The following is a 15,465-nucleotide window of genomic DNA, read 5'->3' on the forward strand; positions in this document are numbered from 1 at the left end:
CAACATACAAAAGAATGAAATTGGACCACCTTCTTACACCAAACACCAAAATAAATTCAACATGGATTAAAGACCTAAATGTGAGACCTGAAACTATAAAAATCCTAGAAGAGTACACAAGCAGTAACTTCTTTGACATTGGTTATGGGAATTTCTTTCTAGATATGTCTCCTGAGGCAAGCAAGACAAAGTTAAAAATAAACTATTAGTTCTACATCAAAATAAAAAGCATCTGCATAGTAAAGGAAATAGTCCAGAAAACTAAAAGACAACATACTGAATGGGAGGAGATATTTGCAAATGACATACTGATAAAGAGTATCCAAAATCTACAAAGAACTTATAAAACTCAACACCCCCAAATGAATAATCCAATTAAAAAAATGGGCAGAATTTTTCCAAAAAAGGCATAGAAATGGCCAACGGACACATGAAAAGATGCTCTCTCATCATCAGGGAAATACAAATCAAAACTATAGTGAGATATCACCCCACACTTGTCAGAATGACTAAAATCAACAACATCAGAAACACAGATGTTGGTGAGGATGTGGAGAAAGGGGAACCCTCCTGCTCTGTTGGTGGGAATACAATTTGGTGCAGCTACTCTGGAAAAGAGTATGGAGATTCCTCAAAAAGGTAGAAATACAACTCTGCTACAATCCAGCAATTGTACTACTAGGTATTTACCATAAGGATACAAAAATACTAATTCAAAGGGACACATGTATCTCAATATTTATAGCAGCATTCTCTACAATATCCAAATTATAGAAATAGCTCAGTTGTCCATTAACAGATAAATGGATAAAGAAGTGGTGATATATATTATTCAGCCATAAAAAATGATCTTGCCATTTGCGATGACATGGATGGAGTTAGAGAGTATTATGCTAAGTGAAATAAGTCAGAGAAAGACAAATACTATATGATCTCACTCATATGTAGAATTTAAGAAACAAAATAAATGAGCAAAAGGAAAAAAAGAGAGGCAAACTGAGAAACAGACTCTTAACTATAGGGAACAGATTGATGGTTCAGAGGGGAGGTGCATTAGGGGATGGGTTAAATAGGTGATGAGGATTAGGGGTATACTTGTGATGAGCCCCAGTGTTGTATGGAAGTATTGAATCATTATATTGTACACCTGATACTAATATAACATGATATGTTAACTAATTGGAATTTAAATTAAAAAATTTAAGAGAACTTTTGCTTAATCCTCAGTTGTCATGTCAGGTAGTCCACACTTCTTTTAGTTGGGCTGCTTTGATCCCTACTTAAGTATAGACACACTTTAAAAATTCTCCACTTGTAAACTTTGGGATCCAATTTCCTCAAGAAGTGTATGTTAGGACCATACTTAGGGTTAGAGTAGTTGGACCTGCCTGGTTGTCAACTTCAGACATCCTCTATACATGAATAATTTCAAATTATATTTATTCCTAAACTATCACACCCTAGATTAGCACAAATCATTGGGATATACCAATACCTAGGATGAAAAAAGTTGACCATTAGTCCTAAAATAGTTTTAGTAGCCCTGCCTTATAGTTCTTTCCCACAGATTTAAACATAATTCTGTGAGCAAAGCAAACTACATATTTACTCTATGAGGCATTCCCAATAATGTGGGTCTATAGAAAAAAACCCATTGGGATGTACTTCCAGGGGAGTGAGGTTTTTGATACTTGCAGCCTAAAGTGTCCCAATAGATATACCCGAGGATGTGACTTGGGAGGAGGTCACCCTAGGCTCAGTTGTGTATGTCATGAGACCATCTTCCTGTCATGAGCAGTGGGTCCTATCTCCTTGCTCCAAATCAGGAATTCTGGGGGTGAGACCCAGCAATGTGCTTTAACAAGCCCCCCAGGTCATTGTCTCTGAAGACCACCGAACTGGGCATATTAGGCAGATATGTAATTTGCAAACTCCTGTGTTTCCTTGGATTCTCAGACATAGAATAATAAAATAGTTATCGAAGAAATAAGGTGATTCAGAATGTAAAGAGCCCCCTGAAGACAGTTTCCATGATTTTTTACTTTTAGGTCTGCCAAGCAATATCATTGCCAATGAATTGTTTTGGATGACTGCATTTAGTAGAGAGTAGTGTGTGTGTGTGTGTGTATGTGTGTGTGTGTGTGTGTGTGTGTGTGTGTGTGTTTGAGACATACCACCTGACTTGGAAACCTCATTGTCATTGGATGACCTGGTGGAAGCATTTAAGTCAGGTTGGAGGATCTTGGGGAGTTTCTCAGGGCATGGTTGTCAGGCCTTTGGCCTCAGAGGATTTTACCTATGTTAGTTTTTATGATGTGGGTTTAGGAAAAGGGAGAGGGTGTTAACATGGGTTCTTTGAAAGGCAGACTGTGTTTTTATCTCTCTCTCTCTGCTAATTCAGTACTCAGCTGCCCTCTGGCCTGATCGCAGTTCTATAGTCCCCTGAGAATCAGTTGTTAAGCCTAATTATGATTGCTTTGAACTTCCCTGAGACTCTGATGTCAAAGGTCTCCTATTAGGTTTTTGATCACAGTTTTCTGTCTTAGCTTGCCCCGTATGTGATCACATATTGCTGCATTTCTGCTCATGCTGGAACCTCTCTCTTCTTGCTGCTTCCTGGTTAAGTGATGATAAATGTTTTCTATCCAGCCCAAGAAGAATCATAGCTTGCTATTACTTACAGGGGCCTCCTAATTTTGCATTAGAGAAAGCTGAAGTCTGGGTCAGGATTGTAATTTACTGTATTCATTCATTTGTTTCAAAATAGTTATTGAGCACCTACCATGAGCCAGGCCCTGTTTAATAATGGCAAAAACATGATCAGAATAAAGGAATCATAATTCCAACATCAGTGCTCTTGTCACTATCCTATTGCTTAAAAGCCATTTGAATAAAACAAAGGAAACTAAATAAAGGGCAATGAAATACAAATAGAAAAGAAAAAAGGAAAAAAGAAAAATAAGAGAAAAAGTCATTTGGGGGCTAAGTGCCTTCTGGATGACTGATTAAGCATACAGATTTACTTTTCTTTCTCCAATGTTCCACTGGAATGAGTGAATAAATATAAAATTAATAAAAACAATGTAACAGTACTAGGAAATGTGAAGGTTGATATCAGCAGAAGCAACAAATTTCTGGAAGATATAAAGCAGATGGGATTGGCTTGATGGAGTAGCCAGAGAGAACTGATAACTGCAGTTAATGTAAATAAAAGAGAATGGTAATGGAAGAAGAAGAGAGTTTTGTTTTGTTTAAATAGACCTTTGGAAAAACCCCAAGATCATAATCATTAGGAACTAGAGGCAGGAATCATCTTTTGGATACTTAGTAGGAAAACCAGTGAAACTAGGACATTCCAAGCACCTGGGAAATGCATACATTCCCAGCTCTAGCAGAGCTGGCATAAATATTTCAAGAACTAATAAAGGGGTGGATGGATTTTGTCAGTGGGAGTAAGCAAGGGCATTTATAGTGAGTATTGGAGCTAAAAAGAGAAGTTGGGTGGTACTCCCATGTAATATCAGCTGCCAATAGGGGAAACCTATCCACATCCTGACAGCAAGCTCCTACCTACCCTAAGAGAAAGGTATCTCTGATGACAGATCCCAGCTCACTCATCACAGCCATGGCTTCTGTCCTTTGCAATCAAATTCACTATCAAGGGAACTCTGATTTTCACATTGACCATGTATTATCAATTGCCCTACACTGTCACTTATAGGTGGTTGAGTCTCCAGATGTTTAAGAAAAAATAACAAAGTAAAAATGAGTTACCAATTTTAACAAATCGAAATGATTCTTGAAGAAATTGAATTACTGGAGAAACATAGAAAATGTTATTAAAACAGTTTAAGTAGTATTTTCAAAGATATTTGAAAGGACACTATATTGATACAACTCAGAATAAACTGCTAAGAAAAAGTAAAGTATATGAGAGAATTTATAGAAATTGGAAAACCTCTACATGATTGTTGAAGTAAATGTAACAGGGCAACTAATGATGTAGAATGTGGAGTTCTTAATTCTCCAAAGCTTCTTCATATATATGGATAATACCAGTCACTCTGGAACTAATTTTCATTCAGAAAAGTGTCACTTGAATGAATACAATTAACCCACTGCCTGGGTGAAGAGGGATATGAATTTCTTTGGTTGAGAAAAGCTGCCTTTAATCTAACTTTGGAATGCTAAATTGATTACTGGAAAGGAGATGGGAATGTATGCATAGGGGAGAAGAAATTACCCAAGATGAAAAGGTCAACTCTTTTCCTTTTGATGCTTAATGTCTTTACTCCCTCTTTGGCTGACTAGGTCCGTGAAAAGTCCAGTGGCATAAAAAACACTGTTTCCTGGGGAGGACCTCACCATGGGTCTAGGTAGACTCTGGACAGGTATGCAAGGGTCAACATTAAAGTGAAAGGTTAACTTGGGGAGGGTTGGTTATGGGATATCTTGCAGCCACAACAAGAAATATCTGTGAACCCAAACACCTTGGCAGATTGGTTAAGGTAGTAAAATAATGAGTAAGCTTGAATGTGAGCTGAAAGAGCTGTTCCTTGCAGGTTAAACCTAGGGCATCAGAGATGCCCTTGTGCAGGGGCCTGTACCCCTGCTGGCAAAGCTACAGTGATGGACTAGGTACTAGGTGTCACAGTAGTTTTCAAAAGTATCCCTGTTGTCTGTGACAAAAGCAGTCAAAGTATCAGGCTCATCACACTCAAGTTCTATCAGCTGATTGACAAAAGAACTGGGGCAAACTCTTTGGAATCCTGTAAAATTTAGGGGGAAGAAGGACTGTCTAAAGAAATGCTTAGTTATCAGTTAATGGGCAATTGAAAAATATTAAAGTTGGGACTAAATTCTTACTCCCCAACTGCTGATGTAAATCACACAAATTACCTAAAAATTTTAGTTGAAAAATTGAATAGTAGAATAGGTGTGGTTGAAAACCAAATCAGGGGCGCCTGGGTGGCTCAGTCAGTTAAGCATCTGCCTTCAGCTCAGGTCTTGGTCCCAGGGTCCTGGGATTGAGCCCCACATTGGGCTCCCTGCTCAGCACAGAGGGGAACCTGCTTCTTCCTCTCCCTCTAACCGGCCCCCTCCCCCTGCCCACCCCCCCCTTCTTGTTTGCATGTGCTCTCGCTCTCTCTCTCAAATAAATAAATGAAATCTTAAAAAGAAAACCAAGTCATTTATATGGAAGATCAAGCCAAGAAGTTTCCTCAGAATATAGTATGAAAATAGATGAAAATTGTGAAACTTGGAAAAATGTCATTCAGTATATAAGGTACAAAAACACACAAGGCATGCAAGACATTCAGAGATTCCAGTAAACATCTATAAGGAGAGACTAGAGAGATTAGAAGAAACGATATAATCAAAGTGATTATAGAAGAATACTTTTTTTCTGAGCTGTGAGAAGAAATTAGTGTCTTGATTTAAACAAAAGCAAAAAACAAAAAATAACAAGTGTTAGCAGGGATGTGAAGAAATTGGAACCTTGTGCATTGCTGATGGGAATGCACAATGGTGGAACCACTGTGGAAAACGGCATGGCGAGTCCTCAGAATCTTAAACATAAAATTTTCATATGACCCAGTGATTTAGCTTCTGGGTATATACCCTAAGTCAATGAAAGCAAGGACAGGCACAGATATTTGTACACCCAGGCTCACAGTAGCATTATTCATAATAACTAAAAGGTAGATACAACTTACATTCATTACTAGATAAGTGGATAAACAAAATGTGGCATATAAATACAATGGAGAATTCTTTATCCTTAAATGGAAGGAAATTCAGACATTCTACAACATAGATGAACCTTGAGGACATTATGCTAAGTGAAACCAGCCAGTCACAGAAGGACAGATACTGCATGATTCCATTTATATGAGTACCTATATTAACCAAACAGAAAGTAGGATAGTGGTTTCCAAAAGCTGGGGGATGGGGGGGTGGGGACTTGGTGTTTAATGGGCATAGAGTTTCAGTTAGGCAGGATGAAAATTTCTAGAGGTGGATGGTGGTGACGGTTGTATGAGGCAGTACCAGGGAGATGCACAGTGAAAGGGTTAAGAATGTGGGCCTGCAGTTGAGTCCTGACACCACCACTTATTAGTTCTGTGTCCTTGGTCAAGTCAGTCACCTAATTTCTCAGAATCTCAATTTCCGCACCTGTAAAATATGGTTAATAATAGTAACTACCTCATGGAATTATTTTGAGGACTTCATTATTAATGAGAACAACATGGAGAAATAGTACAACTTTGTGGTCTAATTTGAAAAAAGAGCTATTAAAATTTAAAATGCACTTACCCTCTGAGTATAAGAGAGCAAGCCCAAATAGGCAGGTGCCTTTCCAGCCTTTGGTCACATCACACCAATTAACTTTCCTCTGACCTATTCACATCGCCATAGGAGAGATAGGGAAGTCATATGGCAAAGGATGTGTATATAGGGAAGGGTAATGAATTAAGGCCAATAATGTTACATAAAATCATCGATATCTATTTTTCATAGCTGTGACTTAGGAGGAAAATAATATAAATAAAAGATACATGAGGATTTTTAGGACAATGGGCTTATTGAAAATGTGTAGATGTTAGAATTGCATTAGTACTTCTACAACCTGTCTCCCCCCCCACCAAAGTGTCTGTAAAATATTACATGCTTAAAAATGTTGGACAAAATAATAATTATGCATTGATTCAATGAGAGCCCTCCTTGACCAGAATGCTCCTATGGAATGGAATGTTGGAATCCTTCCAGTTTATTGAGACTACTGTTTGTACAGCAGCTAAGGAAGGATGGTAAGAAGAGGCAAAGAATTAAAATATCTAAGGCAAATATAGCATATTTATATTTCTACCTGTATCATCTATAGTTTGCCTTAGATATTCTCCTATCCCCAATTAGTAAAAAAATAAAATGAATGCATCATTGTGAGTGGGATATGCTTTTTCTGATTCTAGGTAGGAGTTTGGGAAGTTTACAAGTAGTGGAAAGTGCACTTGTTGGAATACTCTGGAAATTGGCTTTTTGCCCTAGGTATGCCACTAATGAAAGATAGAATCTTGAACAAGTTCCTTAACTTGTCTGAGTGACAATTTTTTTTTATCATTAAAATTGGGCTGGAGGATCGCTAAGATTCTTTTCAACCCTAAGGATTTAAGAAGGAAATTAAAAAAAAATGGAAATATGACAACAGTATAGATGGGAATTCATTGAAACGCATTTTGTAAAATTAGAAGCAGCGGCTGATTTATAAGAAGCAATAACATGTTCTCTAAAATGATTAATTATAATTGAGCAGTTACTATTGATATAAGGATGGTTATATCTCATGAATAAAACTGTGAAACTCATTCCAAACCAGTGTTCTTTTTTTAAACAAAAAGGAACAGCAAGGTGTTTCAAATTTTAAAAAATCAGTGCTCAATAAATTATGAATAGAAAAAACTAAAAATTATAAAGCTTACACTAGGTTATAAGTTATTGACTTATCTCTGATTCAAAGTGACATAACAAAGTAAGAAAATACAAAATATCATAGTGGCTTTGCCCTATGATTTATCCTTTCTAGTTGACAATACTTCCTGTATTATATTATGGCAGAGCATAGTTACCATTTGTTCCATCAACTCAAAAGGCTATGGCTGTCTTCCAAACATCTCCACCTTCCTCTAAGAAGCAGTTATAAATCCACAATCCACTAATGTATATGAATATACAGTCCACTAATGTATATGAAAATACATTATAGATTAGGTCTATGTGTACAAAATGATTCACTTCACCAGCTAGGAGTAGCAATATATCACATCTTCTTTATTTTGCCAATTAATCTTTCAAGTTACAGCATGTCCCTATTAGCAGAAAGTCTAGCATCTCCTATTTGAGAGCTTCTCCTTTCCAACTATACCAAGTTGTTCAGGTGGCTTTCTCAGACCAAAGGCTGCCAATTATATTTTCAAGGTAATTGGAAATTTCCATTGGTCCTCTACTTGGAGTTTCTCGTTGCTATGTGGTGTCCTCTGTTGAAGACCAATCTTAATCCAATTCCATAAATGTTCATCACTTGATGGAGATTCATTTCCAGTCTAAGACCTGTCGATGGTTTCCCTGTGTACTTGGGTTCAATGTATAGAATGCTAGGTCAAGATTCTGAGTTCTGGGTCATGTGAACTGGATTTGAATTTGTCTTTGCTTCTTTTTAGTTGTGTGACTTAAGCCGTTATTTAACTTTCTGAGTTTCAGATCCTTCAGCTACAAAATAAAGGTAATAATAGAATTTCTCATTGTTGTGAAAATTGAATGAGACAATATATAACAAGCAGAGTACCTGGCACCTACAAAATGTATAGAAAATGTATGTTCCTGTTATCATTATGACTACTACTAGTAGTAATATAGTAATCATTTCCAAAAGTATAACAATATTGCAAGATTGCTATGATTCAGAGCTTAGTGCTTCCATTTTTTTTACATCTTGGGAAGATCTTGGGCTCCCTATGCAAATTAGTCTACCTTTATCACAGAGCTCTGGATACCAAAGTAATTAACCTCCTGGTTGAATATTTCTCTAAGAAAAATGGGCAAAGGTTATAAATAGGCAGTTCATGGAAGAGTAAATTTGAATGGCCTGTATATACAATTTTACTCGTCCTTAGGAAAATATAAATTAAGATAAAAATGAGATAACATTGTATAACCAATAGATCTACAAAAACAAATTTCTGATAACATCAATCTGTGGGGATGTGGAACAATGGTGCCCCTCATGTGCTTTGGGTGAGAAGATAAATCATTATAACCACTTTATTCACTTTGTCTCTAAGTAGTAGGGAATGGATAAATAAAATGTGACTTATTTAGGAAATAGAGTGCTACACAGTGTTAAAATGAATGAAATGTGTTTGCAAATGTGGATACATCTGGAAAATGTAATGTTTAGTAAAAAAAAAGTTGGTAAAGGATATATAAGGCACGCCATTTACATATGCTTATTAAAACACAAATATGTATACAATCATGTAACAGAAATATTAAGACATGCAGGCTAGAGATACCAACTTTAGGATGTTAGCTACTTCTGGAGAAGGAGGGAGATGGACAGGATAGACAGGGAGGGGTTATAACTTTCCAGATGACATTTGTTTCCTCTAAATTTTTTTAAAAGACAACATGGTAATGTAGTAACATCTGTTACTTATGTATGATGGGTTCATAGGTATCTATGAAATAATTTTTCTTTTCTAAAAGCATAAATATTTAATTATATGACATCAGATAAATAAAATTAAAGGGAAAATAATAGCTCACTTAACCTTTGTGATAATTAGAAAACATTTGGGGAAGAATAAAATTAGATTTCTACCTTATGTCATATACAAAAGAAAATTTCCTGTGGATTAAATTTTAAATGAAGAGAAAATGGACCAGAAGATGATGTAGACGATTATTTGTCTGATCGTAGGTAGGGATAAATATCTCCAAGCATGTAGACAAAATAAATCTAGATAAAATGAAAAAAATTAATAGATTTTTCTGCAAAAAATGGAAATTTCCTCTAAGTCCCCAAACTATAAGCTATGTGTGTGTGTGTGTGTGTGTGTGTGTGTGTATGATGAACTAAAGTGACATTTTTAACATGTAAAGAATTTGTAGAAACAAAAGATAAAAATGTTAAGCTTTGTCAGTAGGACAAAATGTCACTGGAGGGATGTTACTAGAGTAAGGTATCCTCTCTTACTGGGGTCTGGTGTTTTGTATTTTCCTGCTAATGCCACATGGTGGGTCAGCTATGCAGGAGTGTGGAGAGGACATCCAATGGTGCTATGTCTCATGTGTGCTCAAAGCACAAATACTCTGAGCAATCTTACTGCCTTGCCACATCTGGTGGTCCCTGCAGTGCAGGCGCTACTACACAGGTCAAGGTGGAGCCTGAAAAGGTGTTCTGAATTTTTCTGCATGCCCACCCCCTGGCCTCAGCTCATCTGTATCTTGGATGGTTGTTTCTCAAGGCTTTCTGAGAATAGATTACCACATGCTCCAGGTCTGTGTCCACCGTGGCACTTTGGTGCTCCTTCTCACACCTGCCCACCCACCAGCCTTGGTTCACCTGTATACTAGTGGACTGCTTCCTTGCTTGCTAGGTGACTGAGGACCAGCTCTGGCCTGGGTGTTCAAGGAACATCTTTGTGGAATTTTAATGGACCCAGAAATTTTACATTTCATGGCAAAGAATTTAACATGAGATACTGTTCTTTCTTTGACTTTATAGTCATTCCCAGGTAGTATGTTCCATACCTGTCATATAAAGAAAGAACTAGATTGTGTAAATCCTTAATAGTTTTAACTTAGGACATTTTTAGAACTAAGATTTAAGATAATGAGAAAACATCAATGTTACTAGTAATCTTCACTTGAAGTCCTGCTTGCTCATTTGTATTCTAACTGTAATAAGCAAATGTTGACTGCAGTTGATATCAACAGTCAAGATTTATTGATCTGAGCTAAATACCATCTAAAATAACGTCAAGGTCAATATGTGCTCAAAAGACCATTGATCTTGTATGAAGGCTAAAAGGTCATCAATATCTTCATTATTGCACTCTACATATTATAAAATTTTCTTAAAAATATACTTTTTAGGAAGTATATACTTTATTCTAAAGAAGAATGTGAAGACTATTTAGAACCTGTTTTAATTATGGACATAGAGATTAAACAATAATGTAGTTCAGTGGAACTTCACCAATTCTTTCCTGATAGCCCTCACCTAGTTTATTTGTGTATTGGTGAGTGGATTTTTAGGTGGGATATGTTTGGACCTAGCATGGTACTGTGATTAGTTATAAAAAAGAAGAAGAAAGAAGTGGAAGGGGGATTTACATGTTGAAAGATAGCAAAGCAGAACTGGGAAGAGGAGCAGGATTGAGAGGGGTCATTTAGATTTTCACTTTTAATAACACTTTCCAATTCTGTATAACTCTACTATGTATGGTTCTATTGAAGTTAACAAGATAACATCACAAAGTGGAAATCAGAAGCAAAAACAACAGATAATGTCATCAAAACACATTTGTTTTTATAATAGAGAAGAAATTGATATATGTGAACTTAAATAAGATTTTGATAGCCAGTGCAAATTATTTTTTTGAAACATAAACTTACATTAAAACAGGGCTGACTACTTGTTAGATATGAGCAAAAACCATCAGCACAAAAATATTAGCAGTGAAAGACCAAGGCAAGTTTAGAACAAAAATTTATTGTAACTCTCCTTCAGTCTTCTCCTGAATTCTTGATGAACCTACTAAGAACTCCCAATTCCAAATGTTGAAAAATATGCTTTTTTTTTTTTTTTTTTTTTTTTTTTTTTTTTTTTTATTGGCAGGGTGATCTTTTCAAAGTGAATGATTCCAATTGTAGGTTCCCTAAAGAGATGCTAAGATATTTTACAGTGACCTGGTCTATTTGGCAGTTATTACAAAATCATTAATTTTGCCAACAGATTAATATTAAAGTAGTTGTGGACATAAACAGGTTTTTATATATATGCTGTTATCACTGAATAAGGGAGAAGTCTATGGAATTATTAAAAGTATATCAATAACTCATAATTCAATAAGAAAATATATAGTATCAAAAGAATAAAAGGCCAGATACTCTTAGAGTTAACTCATAAATAGGAAATATCAATTCCGGCACAAGTATTAAAAAGTTACTTCAGTAATAATAAAAAAATGCTAACTAGCACCAATAATGTGATTCTTTAGGGAAGCTTCCAAATTTTAAGAATACAAAAAAAATTATCTAGTGTTGGTAATAAATTGTGGAAAAAAAATTTTTTTTTTCCATACAATCTGTTAGGTGAAATATTTATCAAAGCTTAACTTCCCCCAAAACTATTGACCATACAATTCTCTTCTAGGAATATCCGAAGTAAATAATAGGAAATATCAAAGTTTAAGTGCAAGATGGTTTACTATGGCATTATTTTAAAAAGAATGAAAACAATTTTTAAAAAAGATTTCATTTATTTATTTGAGTGAAAGAGAGGGAGCACACAGGGGCAGAGTTGGGGGCATATAGAGGAGAGAGGGACAAACAGACTCAGTGCTGAGTGCTGAGCCTGAGAGCCCTTTGTGGTCCTATGTTGCGGAGGTAGGAGGCAGCCCCAAGCAGGGTCCAACTGGGGGGAGGGGTGAGGGCAATGGGGAGGTGACAGGGCAACAGGTGACAGGAGAGGTCGATGGGGTGGTAGGGGGGCAACAGGGGGCCAAATGTGGGCCCCCAAATGCAGACCCCCAACTCAGGGTTGATCCCATGACTGAGATCATGACCTGAGCTGAAACCAAGGGTCTGCCCCTCAACTGACTGAGCCACCCAGGCACCCCAAGAATGAAAACAATTTGAATGCTCTAAATGTCCAACAACAGTTGAGAGTTCAGGGCCATGGGCCCTGAAGATCCATCCTTCCATGTTCTTGCAAGGTGTGCCAGACTGTATGGCTTACACGTTTTGTGTAAGCAGTTTCTCTAGTTGGTCACATAGTCAACTAAGTAGCCTGACTACCATGTAACAGCCTTATCTGGCTGGGCTCTAATGATTGTTGCTTGTCAAGAAGCCCTGGATCTTTGGCACGAGTTTCTCTCCTGTAACACAATTTTCTGTGTGTGCAGGTGTGAGCTGGACCTGTGACAGGGCTTTGTGGGACTTGGGGCTGAGAAGAACCAATACAAATATTCTGATGCTCTTGTTACCTTCTGTGCTGTGAGTGATAAGTCTTTTTCTCAGACCCAGGAGTCTTGTGTCTTCTATTAGAATTCCTGAAACAGCAATAGGCTTGTTACCTTATAAGGTGGGTGAAATCTTAAAGCCTTCTGTTTTTTGACAAAATAGGGACTTTGTTAGCAAATGCTGGCATGTACAGGTGATAGAGTATTGTCTTAGTCAGTTGGGGCTGTCATAACAAAGTATCATTGACCGGGTGTTTTTTTTTTTTTTTAAGATTTTATTTATTTATTCATGAGAGACACACACAGAGAAAGAGAGGCAGAAACACAGGTAGAGGCAAAAGCAGGCTTCCTGTGGCAACCCCGATGCAGGATTAGATCCTAGGACCCTAGAATCACACCTGGAACCAAAGGCAGATGCACAATCACCGAGCCACACAAGTGCCCCATTGACTTGGTAGTTTAAACAATAAACATTCCTCACAGTTCTGGACGCTGAGAAGTCCAAGGTCAAGGTACTGACAGATTTAGGGTTCAGTGAGGGCCCTCTTCCTGGTGTGTAGACTGCAGCCTTCTGGTTGTATCAAGTGGAGAAGAGAGAGAGGGCTCTGGTTTCTACCTCTTGTAAGGACACTAATGCTATGAAATTTTTACCCTCACGATCTCATCTAAACAGAATTACCTCCCAACAGCCCCACCTTCATATCATCACGTTGGTGATTAGGTCTTCAACATATGAATTTTGAATGGATACACTAGGTCCATAGCAAGTATTCAGCTGCCATTGAAAGTTATGCTCTCAAAACAATTATCAACATAACAATTCTCATGATATACTGATTAGAGAAAAAAATAGATTACAAAACAGTACTGTTTGGTATATTTTTAAAAAATGTATACAATTTCTAAAAGTGTATATATGGAAAGATGAGTCAAAGGTTAGTTTAAAAATGGTTGCGTCATTTTTTAGTTCAGTGGTTCTCTTTGCATATTTGGGGGCCCCCACTCACACCAGTTGAATTGGCATCTGGGGAGTGACACTACGTATGCTGTATTCAACAGCCCTCCATGTGATTCTGATAAGATGCTGAAGTATGAGAACCACTGACTTAGGTGACGTTGTTCCTGCTTGTCAGGAAACTATACTTTGAGAACCATCATCTTAGTCCATGTGTTGGTTTAGCACAGTAGTGATGGGCATGGACTTTGGGGCCAACTTCTTTGGATTTATATCTGATCCTGCTGCTCTCTAGTTTTGTGAATTTAAGCAAGTTTTAAAATTCTCTGTGCCTCCAAACCATCAGAGACTCTTTCTCTAGGAAACAAGAGGGTTTCGGGGGCGGGGGGGGGGGCAGTAGATAGAGGGATGCGGTAACTGGTAGAACCACGCAATTCTACCCCTGAAACTAATAATAAAAAATTTTAAAGAATAAATAAAATTCTTTGTGCTTCATTTTCTTGTCTGGGAAGTGGGAGTGAAAATAAGAGTTAACCTATAATATGAAATCATAAAAACTTAGCATAATTCCCATGGTTTTATAAGTGCTCTTCTTATGTTTTAGCTTGTCCATAATTCATAAGTACATTATACCAAGAATTTTAGTAGTGGCCCTGCCAACCTTTTTGTGTTACAGCTGTGCACCACTGTAGTAAACACAAGATGAGATCTGAGAATCAGACAAACTGCATATTGTCACCTACCAGCTTTAGTTTCCTTGTCTATAAAAGGGTGGCAGTAATTTCTCTCCTGCATTATTTTTGAAGGATTAAATATGATTACATGTATAAAAATACCTGGCAAGTAACCTAAGTTAATTAATATTAATCCTCTAACTTGCCTCATCACTTCTGTTACTCATTTAATTAACAAAAATTAATGACTGCTTAAAGTTCTTACTGTTTTAGTCTTCAGGGATAAATCATTTCATTTCAAAGGCCCTATTCTCTTAAAGCTTACATTATATTGGGGGGAAGTTTTAGATAGGGTGAAACCTAGAAAGAGCATTCAATGGGAATGCAATATCAGGAGTGAGAAAGTCTGATTTTCTTGCTATTCTGCTACTAATTTAATGTTTAGTGTTGAGCAAATTACTTATCTAGTAAAGCAAGAAGGTTGGACAGTTTATTTTGAAGATCCTTCAGACTCTAACATTCTTTCAATCTAAAACTTCTATAGTTTTGTAAGTTAAGTGTAGAAAACTGAAGTGCCTTTGTGGGCCAGCTAGGTAGTAGACTTGGCTGACTCTAAAGAATGGTGGAGACATGGCAATTTGGGAAGTTCATGCTTGAGTAATGGCATTTACATTAAAAAAAATTTTTTTTAAGCGTTCAACTCATCACATAGGCTAGATTTTGCAAAACTTGGCCTAAGTGTTCATCCTGATTTAGACAGGGCATTATACTTTTCCTGTGCTTCAGTTTTCCTACTTACAGTAGGGTCAACAAATGTGACTCCTAAAAAGAGCTTAAAGACTTTGGAGATAATCATCTAAATGTTTTAAGTTAGGAATGGAATAAAGAATGCCATTCTGGTTTTAAACATGAAAATGAGCTAATTCTATAAAGTAAAATATACCAGGACTGCTACATATTATTCAATTGTTTGCATTTCTTATTTTAATGTAAACTGAAATAATAGTAAATGTTGAACATTGATAGATCATCTCTAGGCAAAGAACTAAAAAATATCCAAGTGCCAAGAATCAGCTTGTACCTGACAATT

The 15,465-nt window shown here is 36.8% G+C and overlaps 1 non-coding gene across 1 annotated transcript; it reads right to left on the bottom strand.

Moving 5' to 3' along the window:
* Positions 1-1,541: 1,541 nt before the first annotated feature.
* On the bottom strand, positions 1,542-1,671 carry LOC112913839 (small nucleolar RNA SNORA18). The gene has a single exon (XR_003233754.1). It is a non-coding gene; the product is annotated as a small nucleolar RNA SNORA18 (small nucleolar RNA).
* Between the last annotated feature and the right edge of the window lie 13,794 nt (positions 1,672-15,465).

This window comes from Vulpes vulpes, chromosome 1 (genome assembly GCF_048418805.1).
Source record: "Vulpes vulpes isolate BD-2025 chromosome 1, VulVul3, whole genome shotgun sequence".
Classification (NCBI taxonomy): Eukaryota; Metazoa; Chordata; class Mammalia; order Carnivora; family Canidae; genus Vulpes; species Vulpes vulpes.